This window comes from Rhinolophus sinicus, chromosome 5, assembly GCF_057876585.1.
Source record: "Rhinolophus sinicus isolate RSI-liver-muscle chromosome 5, RSI-T2T, whole genome shotgun sequence".
Classification (NCBI taxonomy): Eukaryota; Metazoa; Chordata; class Mammalia; order Chiroptera; family Rhinolophidae; genus Rhinolophus; species Rhinolophus sinicus.
The window spans coordinates 69,016,733-69,034,302 of record NC_142505.1 but is presented as its reverse complement, the minus strand read 5'-3'; the positions used below and the strand labels follow the sequence as shown (position 1 = coordinate 69,034,302).

The window sequence follows — 17,570 nt, the reverse complement described above, 5'->3', positions numbered from 1 at the left end:
TTCCTTTCGAACTATATTTCCCAGAGTTGCCGTGGCACTTATCTCTACGGTGACCGAGGTGGGCCAATAGCAGGGAGGGTGGAGAACGCGGTCTTGCTCGGAGCCGGATCAGGCTGAACCTCATCTTTCAGCAGCAGCTCCAACCACTTATCCTCTTGTTCACGCTTTTTATTCGTAATTATAATGACAATGATAGTAAGAGGGAAAAGTGATAATGTATTTAAATATGTGGAAGACTAGGCTTTCGCTGGTGTTTATTTTTCGTTTGTCAGAGAAATCTTAAAAAATCTATGTTACAAATTTTTGAATTTAAAATATGTCTAAATTTTGTAACCTACAAAACATATATTGTTAACTGACATTCACTCATTCGGTAAAAGCAAAAACATAAACCCAGTATTTCCCTTTTTATGACACTTATTCTTCTAAAATGGTTCATTTAAATCATCAAGCTTGTCTTCCAGCATTGACTATAATGCCCTTCTTAAAACTGCAGCCTCCATGACTGGCACAGTCCATACCAAATAATATGTGCTCCATAAGTTTTGAATAAATATATTTTTAAATGTTCAACATTACAATTTACAAAGACAAACCTAAAATTAAAGGGCACTTGATGGTAGAAAATAAAGGAATTAAATGTGCTAGGAAAATAATATGAAAAAGAAATCAGGAATCATAATGTTACCATAACAGATTATTATTTTTTTAATTTCAATCTCTTTCGTAAAATGCTCATGCTGTTCTTTGATTGTGTTTATGAGTTCATTTAACTGCCTTTCTGTGTTATCTTGTGTGGGGACAGAGCCCCAGAGAGTAGTTTACAGGCTCTCGGCCTCACGTGGAAGGGTGCTGGCTCGGGTAGTGGATGGCCATCGGCTGTGAGTGATTGGCTGTCGGCTGTGGCCAGTTAGCCGATTGGCCGCCGGTATAACAGCTGCGGCTACGGAGGAGGGCCGAGGAGAGCGGAAGAGGAGGGCCGAGGAGAGCGGAAGAGGAGAGCCGAGAGAGAGGAACAGAGTCGAGAGAGTGGAGGAGAGTCGTCGGTCTGTCGGTTGGCTGAAAGGTGGACGGCAGGTCACGCGTCCGGTGGGCCCAGCCTCCAGTGAGACCATAGTGGTATGACTCCCCTACCTATGGCTCCGTGGGTGTTCCTTTTCGGCCTCACCATATCCTGCGTTCTTGTGTGGGGAGCGGGAGCAGAGACCCCGCAGGCCGCCCCACCTGAAAGATGGTGTGGCGAGAAGGCCTCCACGCACGACAAATGGCGCAGCGAGCAGGGTACGGTACTGGCCGAAACTTACCGAAGGATGGTTGAGCAGTTTATGCATACAAAAGTCGAGCTTCGGGAGGCCTGCAAGGAGCTACGCTGGGAGCGGGAGGCACGGTCTGCCTGGGAGACTCGAGCCTCCAGATGGCACAGCTTCTTCTTGGCCATGGAGGGCGTTGTCCTCCTTTTCTTGATCTGCTTCGGCTGTTGGCTCCAAGGATTGTGGATATTATACACGGAGGCCACCACCCACTCAGACACCTGGCACGGTGAGCAAGATTCCGACCAGGTAGGAATGGCGTCTGACTCTGGGCAGGAGGACGTGTAGCCCCCACACAGTGTATGGTGTCCAGTGGCCACTGTTCTCAAGAGTTGGACCCCCAAGGAAAGGTGGGAGGACATGGACGGCTCTCCAGCCAGTGTAGAGAGGGCCCTGCAGGCTCTGGCTGAGCAGTTGCCAGAGGAGGAGAAGGCTACAGCCGGCTGCATGGGCTGGATGTTCCTCACGGCCTTGAGTCTCAACACGGAAAATGGGCTTAATGAAGTGGCCCGGGTGCCGAACCAGGTGTCCCGGTTGGAAGCGCTAGAAGCCCGGGTCCGCCTGTTAGAACAGGGGCCCCAAGGTGGAGACTCTGAGGCAGAGGCGGAGGAAGCAAGTGGAGACAATGTAGCTCCCAACCCCCAAGCCCGGCCAATCTTTAAGCAAAGGGTAAAGCGTGAGCAACCTTTGGACCCTGGGGGCATTGCTGCTGGCAACCCAGCTGTGACTGAGTTCACAACCTACACCCCATACACTCCCACTGAGTTGCAGGAGCTGGGGAGGCAGTAGAGACAGCGCCCTGGAGAGCCAGTCTAGGCTTGGCTATTACGTTTATGGGATGAGGGAGCAGACAGCATTCTCTGCTCCCCAGGCGAGATGGAAAAGCTAGCCTTCGTGACAGTGCATCCGTCCCTGCGACAAAGGTTACAAAACTGCCATAGGTTGGCCAACAACCAGGGCAACCATTCTCTAATGGCGTGGCTCACTGCTGCGGTACGCACAGTATGGGAACAGGTTGACGAGCTGCCAGACACTGTGAGTCAATGGCAGTCATATACAGAACTTACGCAAATAATCCGTGAAATGGGTATGAGACATGCTATTTTTAACCTCAACATGCAGGGCCCAGATGACGAGCTTTTTACTGCCAGCATGAGAGATCTGGTTTTGGACACTGCACCTGCGAGTGCTTTTGGATCCTTGGTTGCTATTCTTACACCGTATGTAGGGCGACGGATCCATGAAGTTACAACTGCCATGGCCACCCTAGGGGATGTTGAAAGCCGGAGGCAAAGGAAGTTAAGACAGGAGGTCCGCACAGTTGAGACCTGGAAGCCCAAACCAAAGGTAAAGGGGCGAGGTCGCGGGCCTCAGAGAGTAACACGCGCACAGATGTGGCGTGATCTCGTGGCAGCAGGGGTTGATCAGGAAAAAATATACCGACAACCCAATGCACTCCTGCTGGAACTTTGGAAACAGTTGCGTCCGGAACAACAATTCTGGAGAAGCATAAAGGAGGAGTCTGGGAAAGCACGACCGGTGTCCCTCCAGGACTTCATGCAGCCGCTTGAGGCTGACCCCTTGCAGCTTGATTAGGGGTGGGGCCAAGGTACCCAGTCAGAGGGGATGAGCAGGGACCGGAGGCCCCACGTGGAACTGTCCATACATTGGTCCCCTTCGAATGTACAGAGGGTTTTGGCTCTAGTTGACACTGGCGCCGACTGCAGTCTCGTTTATGGGAACCCAGAACTGTTCCCTGGACCAGCAGTCTGCATTGATGGCTACTGGGGAAAAACTGTGACTGTGAAAGCCGTTTCCTTACCACTGGGTATAGGAAGGCTTCCTCCTCGTACCTACAAGGTTTATGTCTCCCCCGTTCCGGAATATATTCTAGGGGTGGACGTGCTACATGGCCTCAGCTTACAGACGTCAGTAGGAGAGTTCCGTCTCCGGATCCGGGTGGTGAAAGCAGTGACACGTGGGCATGCTCACCACCCTCCTCAAGTGTTGCCACAGCCCTGGTGCGTGGTTACAGTGCGACAGTACCGCCTGCCAGGAGGACAGGAGGAGATTGGTCGTATAATATTGGAATTGGAAAAGACACATATAGTGAGGTCAATGCACAGTCCCTTTAACTCCCCAGTATGGCCTGTCAAGAAGCAAGATGGGACCTGGCGAATGACTGTGGACTATAGGGAGTTAAATAAGGTGACACCACCCTTGCACGCTGCAGTGCCTTCAATTCATGATTTAATGGATCGTCTGACTGTCCGCCTGGGGACATATCACTATGTAGTGGACTTGGCCAATGCTTTTTTCTCCATTGACATTGCACCCACATGCTTGAAAGCAGGGGAACGGCAGCAATGGACTTAGCCCTGGCAGGTCAAAAGCCCCCACTGTCGGTGGTTGGGTCTGATAGCCCCATGGGGGGCCGGTTTGACTCATGATTTGCAAGTGACGCCAGGGGTGGTGGCTGAGTGGCCACCGCAAGTGACTGTAGTATACAGAGGTCCCGATACCGGGATGATTTTGCGAGGAAACTATGTGCTCTCACTATGGCCTATTATGGGGTCCCCTGTTCTGTTACATGTTGAAACTATGCAAGGGACCCCAAGTACTGCCATAAAGGTCTGGTACCACAAACCGGGAAAGGTGCCAGTGGCAGCGACCCTCCTTTCCCAGGACAAAAAGCTAGCATGTATCCTCCCAGATGGGAGGGATTTGCCATTGTTGGTTCCTAAGACTACCGTTTCTTTTCGTCCGTAGGTGTCAGTAGGCTAATATGGCAGAGGGACCCTCGTGGAAGACGCTTGTTGCGTAGATTGTGAGGCGAGACCCTGTAGGGGTGGAGTGTGGGGACAGAGCCCCAGAGAGTAGTTTACAGGCTCTCGGCCTCACGTGGAAGGGTGCTGGCTCGGGTAGTGGATGGCCATCGGCTGTGACTGATTGGCTGTCGGCTGTGGCCAGTTAGCCGATTGGCCGCTGGTATAATAGCTGCAGCTACGGAGGAGGGCCGAGGAGAGCGGACGAGGAGGGCCGAGGAGAGCGGAAGAGGAGAGCCGAGAGAGAGGAACAGAGTCGAGAGATTGGAGGAGAGTCGTCGGTCGGTGTGACGGGCCAGCCGCCACGAGTCGATGGGTTCCCGAATGGGGGAGTGGGAATGAATAAAAGACACTCTCACATATGATGGCGATCGCGGAACTTCAGTGATCCTGAAGACACTAAGTTTATTTTACTGCTCCCATATAAGCAGTTTGAGCACGTGCAAGTATGTATTAACATAACAAATGTAAATTCTTTAGCTTTCACATAGAGGATACAAAATTCACCGAAACTCACAAGTAATTATCTTATCAATTGCCCTGATAGGCATCAGCCTTCTGTGTCTGGGAACTGGCCGCTCCCACCAAATTCCTCAGCAGCTTACAAGCTCAAGCTCCCCTCAGGTGCAGGCAGAGACAATTGCCTCAGGGGGAGGAAACAGGTAGCATAAACCGAGCCATTCTGCAAAGCTCCGAGTTTCCTGTAACCATGGCTCCCCACATCTCCCCCTTTTTTATTTTATATGAACAAAATCCATCCAGTCAGGATGGTGAGGTGACGGCGCCTGTCTTAGGCATCCCAGGACGCCTGCCTCAACTTACCCGTCATTGGTACTTATATTTTATCATACAAGCCCTGTCTTAGGTGTTGAAGCGGCTCCCAAGTATTTGCCCGTCCTTGACTAACCCGTCCCTCATAAATGCACAGGGGTGAGAGTCTTAAGACTTGCCTTAAGCTCAAGCTGATGGATGTCTAATGAGGATGGGGAATAGGCACAGAACCAAACAGACACAGAAGCCCAATAAACCGCTTTGGCCTACTCAAAGCATACTCAATTTCTTTAAAAACCTGCAAACTTCTTTCAGCATACCAAGGTCCAGAAATATTAACAGGAAGCATAACAAAAGATGGTTGTTTAAGTATCATAACATGAGTTCCTAATGGTACCCAAGAAATACAATTTGCTAAAGAACAATTACTACAGGATACACTACATTGATTTCCTATAAAGTGTACATTAACATTTTCAAACAACAGTGCAAAAGGAGAAGGAACACAAGCAGATATATTAACAGTCTTAGCAACAGTAGTCCAATCTCTCGTCCCATCTTTCAAGACACTCACATGACTGCAGGGAGTGCCTGATTTACAGAACTCAACTATTTGAACAACTTCACCTATTACTCCCATAAGTCTCCATAATGAATTTTGCTGATATTGTGTATCAGAAGTCCAAAGTCCAGAAATCAGTTCTCGGGCCCATCCTGACTGGTTACTTCTTGACCAGTTAATGATGTATCTGCCTGTTCCAGGAATGTCATAACGAACAGGATCATTGCCAGGACAGTCTCTCCATGGGACAGTCTCAATATTTAATTTCAATCTTTTATTGCAAGATGGATGTGATGGAGGGATGGGCAGATTTATTCTGCGTCCTCCTGACCAATCACCTAGTATGTTAAGACGAACAGTCCTTCCAACTAAAGAGTCATTAATGTGCATAGTGACAGGAGAACTACGCAAGCACCAAGATGTTGACCTATTATTTGCAATACAAATAGGCAAACCTGTTCCTATACCATTATAAGTAAAATTCTTCTCTAGTTGTTGTTTTATGTGTCCATCAGAGGGCAATCTCATTAACATAGACTGGAATCTCAGGACCGTCCCACACAGCGAGGTGGAGGATTGGTGGATCAGGTACATAGGCCCAATACGTCTGGTCAGGTTCCGCTTGGCAAAGCATCAGTAGCATCATCAATGGGCTGAGGGTCCACATGTCGCACCAATCTTTCTGGCAGCCACCGAGGGCCTTCTGCATCCTGTGGAAAAACACATACATGTCCTCGTCCCCATATGAGGACTGGATCTGGGCCTTGCCAAGAGCCCGTAAGTGGGTCTTTTCATTTGACCAAAGCCTGAGGAGCAGTAGAAGGATGCCAAAAGCGCTCTGCAGCACTCTTGCCATGGGCATCCAAGGTCAAAAAATTTTGAATAAAGAGAGAATGAGACAAATAATTATGAGGTGTCAGGGGATATAACTCCCCCTTTTTTATTTTTTGCAAATTAACTTTTAATGTACCATGAGTACATTCAACAATCCCTTGTCCTTGGGGATTGTAAGGAATGCCAGTAACATGATTGATCGAAAATTGCTGGCAAAATAGAGCAAATTTTTTGCTGGTATAACCTGAGCCATTATCTGTTTTAAGTTTTTTAGGAGTTCCAATCATGGCAAATGCAGCAAGACAATGTCTAATAAACTGCATCAGGCCTTGAATCTGTGCTTTTGTAAAAGGAATAACAATAGAATCTGGCTCCTTTTCATAATATTTTCGAGCTTCCAAGCGGCTCTCCTGAATTAAACTGGCCACAAATTCATAATAAGGTGTAAGATTTTTTTGTGCAGCCACATGGAGGTGTATCCATCTAAGTGGCCCTTCTTGCCACAACACTGCTGTGGGTGTATGCTTGGTGTCTAAAACATACACATATAGAGGTTTAGAATAATCTAAAAAAGAAACATGCTGTTGCTGAATGGCTTCCTCAATCTTAGAAAGAGCCTTCCGTGCAGGCTCAGTAAGAGACCTGGGCGAGGTCGGATCAGAATCTCCTTTTAAAATTTCAAACAGTGGTTTAAGATCTCCAGTAGTTAGTCCCAAAGAAGGGCGCAGCCAATTAATATCTCCCAACAGTTTTTGAAAATCATTAAGAGATTTAAGATGATCTTTTCTAAGCTCTATTTTTTGTGGAGTGAAATACTGAGCAAACAACTGAAATCCCAAGTAAGAATAAGGCTCACTTTTCTGTACTTTCTCAGGTGCAATAATAAGACCTGAGGCTAGAAGGTTTTTTTTTCATATCTGCAAAGCAAGCTAACAACATTTTTTCTTTCTTACAAGCCAATAAGATGTCATCCATATAATGAATGATATACACAGAAGGAAACTGTTTTCTGGTGTTATCAATTGCTTCACTAACAAACTTTTGACATAAAGTGGGGCTGTTTGCCATGCCTTGGGGAAAGGCAAGCATGAGCAATAAGCTTCCAATCCTTTGGAGGGGTGGCTTCAGTAGCCAGAATATCCAAAATTGCCATGGTAAAAGGGGCAATAGGTCCATACTGCACACAAGCCTCTTTCAATTCTTTTATCTGCTTCCACTGGAAAGGCCTCCAATCCCTAACCCTACGTCCTGCCTGATCATATCTTTCAAAAATAGGATATACGCCAAACTGCTCTGTAGATTCCCCTTGCTTGTGAGCCTCTTCACAAGCTATTTGAAGAGGGGATAGTACAACAGAGTCCGATCCTGGCTTAACATAACTTGGCGAAGGCTCTGCAGGCATGTCCCAAACCGGGGACTGCGGCGGAGGTCTCCACCTACAGGACTCCTCAGGAGGTGGTGCAGAGGGATCAACTATGGGGGGATCTTTACCCCGAGGACAATTTCCTCCGTCTACAGCAACTTTAAGTTCTATCAACTGTCCCTGAATCTTTTTTATTTGATCTGCAAGAGAAAGTGCAGTATCTGCAAGTTGCTCGTCCTCCCGAGCCACAGCCACTAAAGGAGGGTTTTTGTCCCTATCATATTTGGCTCCCTCATCTTCTAATTTTTCCTGATCCTGAGGTTTTAAATCTTCCCGGTGCTCGACCGGAGTTTCCTGATAAACAGGCTCTTTATTAACCTTAAGAACTCCCTCTAACAACTTTGCGCTCTCTCCCTCCTCATCACCGGCTTGTTTCACTTTCTCTAATTTGCATTCCTCATGTTTAAGGTTCAAACAGTCTCGGATCAAAGTCCACAATCCAAATGTTTCAATCGGAACCTGCTGAGGCCCGTGGTCAGTGTAAAAATCCTTTAACTGTTTTCCCACTTTCTGCCAGGTTCCCAGACTGACCGTTCCTTCTTCAGGAAACCACGGACAAACTTCTTTTATAAATTCTAAAAACTTATCTAACTGTTTTCTGCTCACCCGACTGCCATGGGCGGCAAGCAATTTCTTAAGTCCTCTAACATACAGGTCCTTGCTGCTAGCGTGACCCATTCTTTTCCCTAACTCGGTCCTTCTTTCAAACAAAGAAACAATCAGGTGCCCTTCTGGATTGGGGCCCAATCAAGCTCCGTGACAAAAAGTCGTGGAACTATCAATCATTCACACATTCATTCAACCGAGGGGATCGTGTCTCACTCACCGTGCATCCACTGATTCAGCTCTAATGAGCCGGGGCCCTTTCCACGCGGTGTTCCTCACTGTTACCCCCGTATTCGAGTCCCTGTTCGGGCGCCAAGTGTGACGGGCCAGCCGCCACGAGTCGATGGGTTCCCGAATGGGGGAGTGGGAATGAATAAAAGACACTCTCACATATGATGGCGATCGCGGAACTTCAGTGATCCTGAAGACACTAAGTTTATTTTACTGCTCCCATATAAGCAGTTTGAGCACGTGCAAGTATGTATTAACATAACAAATGTAAATTCTTTAGCTTTCACATAGAGGATACAAAATTCACCGAAACTCACAAGTAATTATCTTATCAATTGCCCTGATAGGCATCAGCCTTCTGTGTCTGGGAACTGGCCGCTCCCACCAAATTCCTCAGCAGCTTACAAGCTCAAGCTCCCCTCAGGTGCAGGCAGAGACAATTGCCTCAGGGGGAGGAAACAGGTAGCATAAACCGAGCCATTCTGCAAAGCTCCGAGTTTCCTGTAACCATGGCTCCCCACAGGTCGGTTGGTTGGCAGAAAGGCGGACGGCAGGTCATGCGTCCGGTGGGCCCAGCCTCCAGTGAGACCATAGTGGTATGACTCCCCTACCTATGGCTCCGTGGGTGTTCCTTTTCGGCCTCACCATATCCTGCGTTTTTGTGTGGGGAGCGGGAGCAGAGACCCCGCAGGCCGCTCCGCCTGAAAGATGGCGCAGCGAGAAGGCCTCCGCACACGACATCTTGCATCTCGTTGAGTTTTTTCAGTACTGCAATCTTGAATTCTCTGTCATGTAAGTGACATATTTCTGTATCTTTAAGTGCCTTTTCTGGAGATTTTTCACTTTCTTTCTGAGCTATCTTGTTGCCTTGGTTATTCATGGCGATTACTGGTTTACTATTTCTCTTCCTAGACATCTACAGGGGTGTCTTCTGCAACAGGTTGATATGAAGAGGTCTTTCTTTTGTTTTCCAGTACTTGTTGGTAGAATGCTTTATTTTCTCTCTGACTGCAGCCTTTTTTTTCTCTCGCACACGGTAGTGCTATGTTTTCTCTGCACTATTGCAGCTTCTCACACAATGGGGGGATTCCCTGGGGAGACGGGCTTCTCCTCTGTTAATAGTTCGTCTAGGTCACAGGGTGCAGTGTCCTGGTGGGTATGTGGAGAGCTTTTGAAGTTCCAAAGCTCTTCCAGCTCTAGATTCATAGCCTGTATGTTTCAGCAGCTCTGTTTACTCCTGCAGGGATCTGCCCAGATAGGTGGGGTCAGGGGCGGGGTGAGTTGTGACAGGTGGCCCAGAGCAATGGCGGCGACCACCACCACAGCCGGTCCTGCTTCCACAGCTCCCTCCCCTTTGCCAGAACTAGTTGGGCTGCGAATTTGTGTCTGCGGTCCACAGTTCTCAGAACAGCAAATATTCTGTTCTTTTGATCTGACACTGCTACTGTTCTGGTTCTAGTATCGGGCGGGTGGGGGCCTTGTGAACTGGGAGGGCAGGGAGAGGGCGGCTAGTCTCAGTGCCTAAGGCTCCGTTCTCTGCTCGGCAGTGAGGGCTTAAACCACCATTTTCAGCCTTCTTCCCTCAGTCTTTCTCCGAGGTCTCTGCCGTGAGCGTTGGGTTCAGCCGTGTTATATGCTGCCCCCTCAGCCCTTTGGGCCATAAGCGGAGCCCTAGCAGTCTGAGTTCTTCCCTCTCCCGCAGCTGCAGTAGTTCTGGGAAGCAGCGAGCTTGGAGCCCTGAGCTAGGTCTGCGTCCTGTGCCCGCGTGGCTCCGTCTCCGCACTTCTCCCTTTCCTCCTACCCCCGCTCGCGCGATTCGCCCACCTATAGGTGACTTCGGTATTGGGCCTCTTTGTCTTGCCTAAGACAGATCATTTTGAAGTAAAAATAAGTTGGACACAATGAGTTGTTTCGTATTGAAAAAAGATAAATGTTATAACCATTAGGGAAATGCAAATCAAAAATGCAATAGGATATCAGTTCACACCTATTAGTATGGCTGCTATGCAAACAAAACTATACAATACAGAAAACAAGTATTGGTGAGGATGTGCAGAAATTGGAATCCTTGTTCACTGCAGGTGGAGATGTAAAATGGTGTCGCTCCTGTGGAAAATACTATAGCAGTTTCTAAAAACATTAAAAATAGAATTACTATATGATCCAGCAATTCCACTTCTGGGTATATTCCCAAAAGAATTGAAAGTGGGGACTTAAACAGGTTTTTGTACATCAACGTACATAGTGGCATTTGTCACAACAGCCAAAAGGTGGAAACAGCCCAAATGTCGATGAAGAGATGAGTGGATAAACAAAACATGGTGTATGTATATGCACTGGGTTATTATTCAGCCATATAAAGAAGGAAATGCTGATACATGCTACAATATGGATAAATCTTGAAGATATGCTAAGTAAAACAAGGCAGACTCAAAAAAGACAAATATTGTATAATTCCACTTATATGAGGTATCTAGAATAGTCAGATTTATAGGCAGAAAGTAGAATAATGGTTACCAGGTGCTCAGGAAAGAGGGAAATGAGGATTTATTGTTTAGTTGGTACAGAGTTTCAGTTTGAAATAATGAAAAAGTTCTGGAGATGGATGGTGGTGATGGTTGTACAATGTGAACCTACTTAATGCTACCAAACTGTACACTTAAAATGGTTAAGATGGTAAATTTTATGTTATGTGAATTTTGCACAATAAAAATAACAGTATAAAAGAAAGATATAAAAACTATGAACCATTATTGGCAAAACAACACAGCATTGATATTTGTAAAGTAAAAATCAGGTGGCAGACTGAATACACATGATTACCTCCCTTTTTCTCTTAATATTCCTTAAAATAACAATAACACATGCATATATAATTTTCAAAGGAATAAATTGAAAATATCTGGAAAACTATCATCAGAACACCAGAAATTGAGAGAAAATTTTGAAAGGCATACAGCAATGTGCCCTGAGATCCAAAATGCATCTAATATAAAGGTTCAGAAGAAGAAAACAGAGAAAATGAAGAGGAGGCAATAATTACAAATAAATTATATAGAGAAATGGATAAAGATATAGCAGAAAACAATTCGAGCTATAGAAGCCCTGGGTCTTCATATTAAATAGAATATAAGGTGTTGAGCATAATAACTGGGACAGGGGGCTACAAAAAATACAGCATGGATGAAATTTCAGAACTCTAAGGAGAAACAGAAAATCCTGAAAGCTATCAGGATATAAGAAAGAAATAAAATAAAAGATTAGCTATGTATTACTTGCTTCATGTAATAGATATGGGACTGCTCAAATTGGTTTAAAAGTTAAAAGTGTAACAAAAAATCTTTGGGATGGACTCCAGCTACAGCGGAATGAGTTGTTCGGTGAAGTCATCAAAAAAACAGGATTCTTCCTTGTCTCCACTGTGCTCCCCAGAAGTGGAGTGGGATGTTGCTGTGGACACAAAATCAAGTTTCTGTTGCGAAATAAAAAGAGGAGAGGGAATAATGTTGGGTATCCAAGAAGGTCCACTCTCCCAGGTACAGCAAAGAGGGTGAGGTTGATATGAGACTGATCAGCAGCGGGGCGTCCTAGAAGACAGTGTGGAGCACATCTTCAGATTTCTAAGTAAAATGATTTAGAACTTGGAATGCTATAACCCTTTAATCTAGTATTCAACTGTGAGCGAAGCAAGGGCATTTGGAAGATGAGAGTATATACATAGATTATAATCGCTAGAATATCTCTGATAGAATTAGTTATGAATGTAATTCATTTTTAAAAATCAAAGAAAGTGGGGCTGGCCCGGTTGCTCAGGCGGTTAGAGCTCCGTGCTCCTAACTCCGAAGGCTGCCGGTTGGATTCCCACATGGGCCAGTGGGCTCTCAACCACAAGGTTTGCCAGTTCAATTCCTCGAGTCCTGCAAGGGATGGTGGGCAGCGCCCCCTGCAACTAAGATTGAACACGGCACCTTGAGCTGAGCTGCTGCTGAGCTCCTGGATGGCTCAGTTGGAGCGCGTCCTCTCAACCACAAGGTTGCCGGTTTGACTCCCGCAAGGGATAGTGGGTTGCGCCCCCTGCAACTAGCAATGGCAACTGGACCTGGAGCTGAGCTGTGCCCTCCACAACTAAGACTGAAAGGACAACAACTTGACTTGGAAAAAAGTCCTGGAAGTACACACTGTTCCCCCAATAAAGTCCTGTTCCCCTTCCCCAATAAAATCTTTAAAAAAAAAAAAAAATCAAAGAAAGTAAAACTTATACAGATTATAGGAAAATGTAGTAAGTAAATGAATCAGTAAAACATCTGAGTTCAAATGATTCTTGAAGCATACTGTGAGGGTAATTTAATAATAGGATTAAAGCAGATGATTGGGAAACAGTGGCAAGGAGGATATGAGGGCAAGCTAGGGTTCTTTTTTATTCAAGGGGATGACATAGATACAAATTGACTTGAGATGTAAATTTTTTAAAATGTTTAAATATGTATGTTAAATATTTAATAGAAACCACTACACAAATAGAAATTTGATGTATGACTTTCTAATCTGCCACAGAGTAATCTTAAATTACATTCAACATTCTTTTTTAATGCAAATTATTTGATTTATTATTGTAATTAGATCTTCACAAAGTTGTATTTTCACCATCTATGTTTTGTTAATGTAATGGTAATTATAAACAAAAGTTGGTTGCCTAGGGTACATAATTGTATATTCAGTTTAACAGAAATAAAAGAATATTTATCTTAAAATGCAAGATTTTGTTGGTTCCATAGCATTTTGCCATGCAATTACGTCATGAGTTTTTAAAGTGAAAATTACTTGTACTGTTTGATCTTTAAGGGTTGGGATGTTCATGTGCAACCTCAGCTCCTTGAAGAAAAAGCAAAGTGGTCTATGATATGTCACCCCCGCAAGAGGGAATTTAGATTTACAATTAACACATAAAGGTTGTATTAGACTTCTGCAAAATCTAATCTTGTATTAGATTTTCAGCAGACTTTATCCAGCAATTTTTCACAGTCCTACATATAGCTTTGAAGAGACATGGCAACCTCACTTCCCCACATCATGGAAGTACAGGTTCCCACACATACACATGATGGCAGAAAATAAAACACAGATGTAGAGATGCTAAATGACTCTATTTTCAGTAGCAGAGGGAGTGTTGATAATGCATGGGGTGACCTGGCAACAGAAGCACACAAAATATCAACGTTGGTTACTCCTCTTCCTTAGCCATTATAAACAGCAAGGACCTGCGTGACTGTGCATGACACTTTTGAACAATTTTGGCAAACTAATGAATATAGTGAGATTGGCTGGTGGCTCTAAATGTCACTAGACAAAGCAGTGAAAGCAAAGGATGAACTCAGGGATTAGACACCCCAGCTCAAGTGCCACATAAATGATCAGAGAGACTCTGTGTGTCCCTGTGTGTCCTGAAGGAGACACAGATCTCCTGCAGCTACAGGGCTGAGACAGCTAAAAGTCAGACCCAGAGCCTCATCCTGCAGCTGGCTGAATTACAATGCAAGTTGAAGCCCTGGTTTCATAGTTTGTTTCCTGTCAAAGTGAGGCCATTGATCGGGAAGGAATGGGATCCTGAAAGCTGGAATGGGGACATCAAGCCCCTAAATTCAGGTGGGTCTTCTTTGCCATTGGTACTAGCTTCTCCACCCCAGTCTGAGGGGATTAACCCTGCACTGCCTGAGGAAACTATACCGGCCTCCCATAGGGCAGTTTCTGTGCAAGACAATACTGAATCTCGTCAGGACCCACAGACCACCCATCTCTGCCTCTAGACCTATAACTAGATTCAAATCCCAGCAGGCCCCTAAAGGTAAGGTACAAAATGTGACCCATGAGGAGGCTACATTCCAGAAGAAGTACTGGTGTTTCCTAATTTACACAGAGATCTGGGGAACATGTGTGGGATGGATAGTAAGGAGGTGGGATAATGGCAGAAGGAATGCAAAGTTGGGTCAGGCTGATTTAGTGATATGGATTCACTAAGCAGAGATTCTGCATTTAATGTTACAGCTCAGAGAGTTAGAAAGGGCTCTAATTGTTTGTTTGGTTGTTTGGCTAAAACATGAATCAAAAGGCAGTCCACAGTGAGCAACCTGGAAATACTCCACCTGCCTTAGTTTGATGTAGAGGAAGAGACTCAACTGCTTAGGGAGATTAGAGTGTTAGAGTGGACTTGTCATTTAAGACCTACTCATTCACCCTGGGCGGGTCAGAAGACACTTTTTTTTTTTACCAAGACTGTGAGAAATAAATCTGTGAGGGGAACCCCAGCATCCTTGATGAACTCTGTGACTGCTCTTCTCTGTAGGCCAGACCTTACGTTGGGAACTGTGGTCACTAAACTGGGAAACCTAAATACAGTGGGAGTAATTGTGTCCTGGGTTCGCAGGGGGCAAATGGTGGCACCAACCACCAAAGGCAAGGTGGGCGTGGTTAATATAATGGACAGCAGAGTCCAATTAGCAATCAGACTAGTCTGACTCATGCAGAGCTATGGCTTTGGCTATTTAATCACAGTATTCCTAGAAGTGAAATACATAGGAAACCAACTAAATTCTTACTTGATCTGTATAAGCAGAAAAGTTCTAGGTCAGGTGAACAAAAGTCTAACCTGAATCATAATAACTAAGAGTTAAGGCCCCAGTTGGGCAGAAGTTCAAGCAGTGCTCCTGGTTGTTCACTTTGCTTGGAAGGAGAAACAGCCAGATGTGTGATTATATGCTGATTCAGGGTGTGGCTGGATGATCAGGGACGTGGAAGGAAAACTGGAGCACAGGTATGTGTATAGACCCCCTCGGGATGGGCAGAAAACATAAAGATATTTATGTCTCATGTGAATGTTTGCCAAAGGGTGACCTCAGCAGAGGAGAATTTTAATAAAGTGCAGAGGATGGCCCATTTTGTGGACACCACTCAGCTTCTCCCCAACCACCCCTGTTGTCACCAACTGGGCTCATGAACAAAATGGCCATGGTGGCAGGGGTAAGGGTTCCCCAGCATGGACTTGCACTCTCCAGGCCAACCTGGAGTGCCCAATCTGCCAGCCACAGAGACCAACACTGAGTCCTCCATGTGGCACCATTCCCATGGTCATCAGCCAGCTATGTGGTGGCAGGTCAATGCCTTATCCATCACCATGGTGTTCTATACAGCATTTCTTGTGATGAAAGAACTCACTTTATAGCAAATGAAGTGGGACAATGGGTCCATCCTCGTGTAATTCACTGGTCTTACCATGTTCCCCACCATCCTGAAGCAGCTGGATTGCTGGATGGTGAAGTGACCTTTTGAAGACTCAGTTACATCGCCAACTAGGTGGCCATACCTTGCAGGGCTGGGGCTAGTTTCTCCACCAGGTTGTATTCTCCAAATCAGTGTCCAACGTGTAGTGCTATTTCCCACATAGTCAGGATTCATGGGTCTAAGAATCAAGGGGGTGGAAATGAAGGTGGCACCATTCACTATTTCCCCTAGTGACCCACTGGCAATTTATTTGCTTACTGTTCCTATAACTGAATGTTCTGCTGGCTTAGAGGTCTTAGTTCCAGAGGAGGAACATTTCCCCCAGGAGATACAACAATGATTGTATTGAACTTGAAGTTAACACGTTGCGTACGGATCACGAGAATGTTCGTTTTTTCTGAGCCATGCGTTAAGGACGGATAATGAGAATTCTCGTTTTTACTGTTGACTCTTTTTACTTTGCATATTTTATTAAATTATTTGTAGAATAATTATTTATAGAATAATTTATTTGTAGAATCTATTATTTATAGAAAAATAATAAATGACATAGAAGCATTTATGCTTTAAAGAGAAGAGTGCATTTTAAAGTAGTTTCTTTTAAAAACCTGCGGGAACAGAGGGGTATGAGGGATTTAAACCCTGCCTTTACGCAACGTGTTAAGTATGCCATATGGCCATTTTGGATTCCTCCTGCATCTGAATCAACAGGCAAAGGAGGGTGTCATGCGAGAGACCCTGCTCGCTGCGCCATTTGTCGTGCAGGACGGCCTGCAGGGTCTCTGCTCCCACTCCCCATACAAGAACGCAGGATATGGTGAGGCCGAAAAGGAACACCCACGGAGCCATAGGTAGGGGTGTCATACCACCACGGTCTCACTGGAGGCTGGGCCCACTGGACGCGCGACCTGCCGTCTGCCTTTCCGCCAATGACCGACCGACGACTCTCCTCCACTCTCCTCGACTCTGTTCCTCTCCTCTCTTCCGCTCTCCTCGGCTCTGCTCGGCTCCTCGGCAATCCTCAGCAGTCCTCGGCTCTCCTCCGTAGCCGCAGCAGTTATACCAGCGGCCAATCGGCTAACCGGCCACAGCCCACGGCCAATCAGCCACAGCCCACGGCCATCCACCACCCGAGCCAGCACCCTTCCACGTGAGGCCGAGAGCCTGTAAACTACTTTCTGGGGCTTTGTCCCCACAGAGGGAGTCACTGTGCTGGCTGGGTGATTGATCCTAACTACCAAGGGGACACTGGGCTGTTACTCCACAATGGAGCGGAGGAAGAGTGTGTCTGGAATACAGCAAATCCCTTCAGATACCGTTTAGTATTACCATGCCCCGTGATTAAAGTCAGTGTAAAACTACAACAACCAAACTCATGGCCCAGAGCCTTTAGAAATGAAGGTTAGGGTCACCCCCAGGTTAAGAATCGTGACCAGCTAAGGTGTTTGCTGAAGACAAAGGGAACACAGAATGCATAGTGGAAGAAGGTACTTATAAATACCAGCTATGACCAGTTACAGAAATGAGGACTGTAATGATCAGTTTTGTCACGATTATGCTTATTTATATATCTTTGTTTTTTCCTCCTTTTATTATCTTATAACATAAGACGTATTTAAGTGTTGTTAACTACATCATAGTACAGTTGACTCTTGAACAATGTGGGGGTTAGTTGTACCAACCTCCCACACAATCAAATATCTGTATATAACTACAGTCAGCCCTCTGCAAAT

The 17,570-nt window shown here is 45.7% G+C and overlaps 1 long non-coding RNA gene across 1 annotated transcript; it reads right to left on the bottom strand.

The window, feature by feature from the left end:
- Nucleotides 1–4,500: 4,500 nt before the first annotated feature.
- LOC141570680 (uncharacterized) lies at nucleotides 4,501–9,078 on the bottom strand. Its single transcript, XR_016021429.1, has 2 exons — nucleotides 6,662–9,078; nucleotides 4,501–6,619 (listed from the first exon to the last, which is right to left on the bottom strand). It is a non-coding gene; the product is annotated as an uncharacterized LOC141570680 (long non-coding RNA).
- Nucleotides 9,079–17,570: the final 8,492 nt, after the last annotated feature.